This window comes from Triticum aestivum, chromosome 3B, assembly GCF_018294505.1.
Source record: "Triticum aestivum cultivar Chinese Spring chromosome 3B, IWGSC CS RefSeq v2.1, whole genome shotgun sequence".
Lineage (NCBI taxonomy): Eukaryota > Viridiplantae > Streptophyta > Magnoliopsida > Poales > Poaceae > Triticum > Triticum aestivum.
In genome coordinates, this window is record NC_057801.1 from 6,604,284 (window position 1) to 6,608,116 (window position 3,833).

The window sequence follows — 3,833 nt, forward strand, 5'->3', positions numbered from 1 at the left end:
ATGTTTCAGACTTGTGTTTCATCAAGTAGATATACCCATATCTGCTCAAATCATCTATGAAGGTGAGAAAATAACGATACCCGCCGTGATCCTCTACATTCATTGGACCACAAACATCAGTATGTATGATTTCCAACAAATCAGTTGCTCGCTCCATAGTTCCGGAGAACGGCGTTTTAGTCATCTTGCCCATGAGGCACGGTTCGCAAGTACCAAGTGATTCATAATCAAGTGATTCCAAAAGCCCATCAGTATGGAGTTTCTTCATGCGCTTTACACCGATATGACCTAAACGGTAGTGCCACAAATAAGTTGCACTATCGTTAGCAACTCTGCATCTTTTGGTTTCAACACTATGAATATGTGTATCACTACTATCGAGATTCAATAAAAATAGACCACTTTTCAAGGGTGCATGACCATAAAAGATATTACTCATATAAATAGAACAACCATTATTCTCTGATTTACATGAATAACCGTCTCGCATCAAACAAGATCCAGATATAATGTTCATGCTCAACGCAGGCACCAAATAACAATTATTTAGGTCTAAAACTAATCCCGATGGTAGATGTAGAGGTAGCGAGCCGACCGCGTTCACATCGACTTTGGAACCATTTCCCACACGCATCGTCACCTCGTCCTTAGCCAATCTTCGCTTAATCCGTAGTCCCTATTTCGAGTTGCAAATATTAGCAACAGAACCAGTATCAAATACCCAGGTGCTACTGCGAGCATTAGTAAGGTACACATCAATAACATGTATATCACATATACCTTTGTTCACTTTGCCATCCTTCTTATCCGCCAAATACTTGGGGCAGTTCCGCTTCCAGTGTCCAGTCTGCTTGTAGTAGAAGCACTCAGTTTCAGGCTTAGGTCCAGACTTGGGTTTCTTCTCTTGAGCAGCAACTTGCTTGCTGTTCTTTTTGAAGTTCCCCTTCTTCTTCCCTTTGCCCTTTTTCTTGAATTTGGTGGTCTTGTTAACCATCAACACTTGATGCTCCTTATTGATTTCTACCTCCGCGGCTTTTAGCATCGCGAAGAGCTCGGGAATAGTCTTGTTCATCCCTTGCATATTATAGTTCATCACGAAGCTCTTGTAGCTTGGTGGCAGTGATTGAAGAATTCTGTCAATGACACTATCATCAGGAAGATTAACTCCCAGTTGAATCAAGTGATTATTATACCTAGACATTTTGAGTATATGTTCACTAACAGAACTATTCTCCTCCATCTTGCAGCTATAGAACTTATTAGAGACTTCATATCTCTCAATCCGGGCATTTGCTTGAAATATTAACTTCAACTCCTGGAACATCTCATATGCTCCATGACGTTCAAAACGTCATTGAAGACCCGGTTCTAAGCCGTAAAGCATGGCACACTGAACTATCGAGTAGTCATCAGCTTTGCTCTGCCAGACGTTCTTAACGTCGTCAGTTGCATCAGTAGCAGGCCTGGCACCCAACGGTGCTTCCAGGACGTAACTTTTCTGTGCAGCAATGAGGATAATCCTCGGGTTATGGACCCAGTCCTTGTAATTGCTACCATCATCTTTCAACTTTGCTTTCTCAAGGAACGCATTAAAATTCAATGGAACAACAGCACGAGCCATCTATCTACAAAGAAACATAGACAAGCAAAATACTATCAGGTACTAAGTTCATGATAAATTTAAGTTCAATTAATCATATTACTTAAGAACTCCCACTTAGACAGACATCTCTCTAGTCGTCTAAGTGATCACGTGATCCAAATCAACTAAACCATGTCCGATCATCACGTGAGATGGAGTAGTTTCAATGGTAAACAACACTATGTTGATCATATCTACTATATGATTCACGTTCGACCTTTCGGTCTCCGTGTTCCGAGGCCATATCTGTATATGCTAGGCTCGTCAAGTATGACCTGAGTATTCCGCGTGTGCAACTGTTTTGCACCCGTTGTATTTGAATGTAGAGCCTATCACACCCGATCATCACGTGGTGTCTCAGCACGAAGAAATTTCACAACGGTGCATACTCAGGGAGAACACTTCTTGATTATTAGTGAGAGATCATCTTAAAATGCTACCGTCAATCAAAGCAAGATAAGATGCATAAAGGATAAACATCACATGCAATCAATATAAGTAATATGATATGGCCATCATCATCTTGTGCTTGTGATCTCCATCTTCGAAGCACCGTTGTGATCACCATCGTCACCGGTGCGACACCTTGATATCCATCGTAGCATCGTTGTCGTTACGCCATCTATTGCTTCTACGACTATCGCTACCGCTTATAGATAAAGTAAAGCAATTACAGGGCGTTTGCATTTCATACAATAAAGCGACAACCATATGGCTCCTGCCAGTTGCCGATAACTCCGGTTACAAAACATGATAATCTCATACAATAAAATATAGCATCACGTCTTGACCATATTAGATCACAACATGCCCTGCAAAAACAAGTTAGACGTCCTCTACTTTGTTGTTGCAAATTTTACGTGGCTACTACGGGCTTTAGCAAGAACCGTTCTTACCTACGCATAAAAACCACAACGATAGTTCGTCAAGTTGGTGCTGTTTTAACCTTCGCAAGGACCGGGCGTAGCCACACTCGATTCAGCTAAAGTGAGAGAGACAGACACCCGCCAGCCACCTTTAAGCACGAGTGCTCGTAACGGTGAAACCAGTCTCGCGTAAGCGTACGCGTAATGTCTGTCCGGGCCGCTTCATCTCACAATACCACCGAACCAAAGTATGACATGCTGGTAAGTAGTATGACTTGTATCGCCCACAACTCATTTGTGTTCTACTCGTGCATATAACATTAACGCATAAAACCTAGGCTCGGATGCCACTGTTGGGGAACGTAGTAATTTCAAAAAAATTCCTACGTACACGCAAGATCATGGTGATGGCATAGAAACGAGAGGGGAGAGTGTTGTCCACGTACCCTCGTAGACCGTAAGCGGAAGCGTTATGACAACGCGGTTGATGTAGTCGTACGTCTTCACGATCCGACCGATCCAAGTACCGAACGTACGACACCTCCGAGTTCAGCACACATTCAGCTCGATGACGATCCCCGGGCTCCGATGCAGCAAAGCTTCGGGGATGAGTTCCGTCAGCACGACGGCGTGGTGACGATGATGATGCTCTACCGGCGCAGGGCTTCGCCTAAACTCCGCGACGATATGACCGAAGTGGAAAAATGGTTGGAGGGGGGCACCGCAAACCGGCTAATGAACGATTCGTAAATTAACTTGTGGGTCTATGGGGGGGGCCCCCCCCCCCCTATATAAAAAGACCCCAGGGGAAGAAGGCGGCCGGCCCAAGGAGGGCCCGCCAAAGGAGGGAGTCCTACTCCCACCCGGGAGTAGGACTCCCTTCTTTCCTAGTTGGAATAGGAGAAGGGGGGAAAGAGGAGGAAGAGGGGAAAGAAAGGGGGGGGCGCCGCCCCCTTTCCCTTTTCTATTTGAAATTAGAAAAGGAAGGGTCACCGGCTCCCTTCTTCCTCCTTTCCTTTTTTCCCCTGAAGCCCCAGTAAGCCCCAAAACCCCCCGGGGGTTCCGGTAACCTCCCGGTACTTCGATAAAATGCCGATTCACCCGGAACGATTCCCATGTCCAAATATAGGCTTCCAATATACCGATCTTTTTGTCTCGACCATTTCGAGACTCCTCGTTACGTCCATGATCACATCTGGGACTCCGAACAAACTTCGGTGCATCAAAACTTATAAACTCATAATAAAACTGTCATCGTAACGTTAAGCATGCGAACCCTACGGGTTCGAGAACTATGTAGACATGACCTAGAACTATTCTCGGTC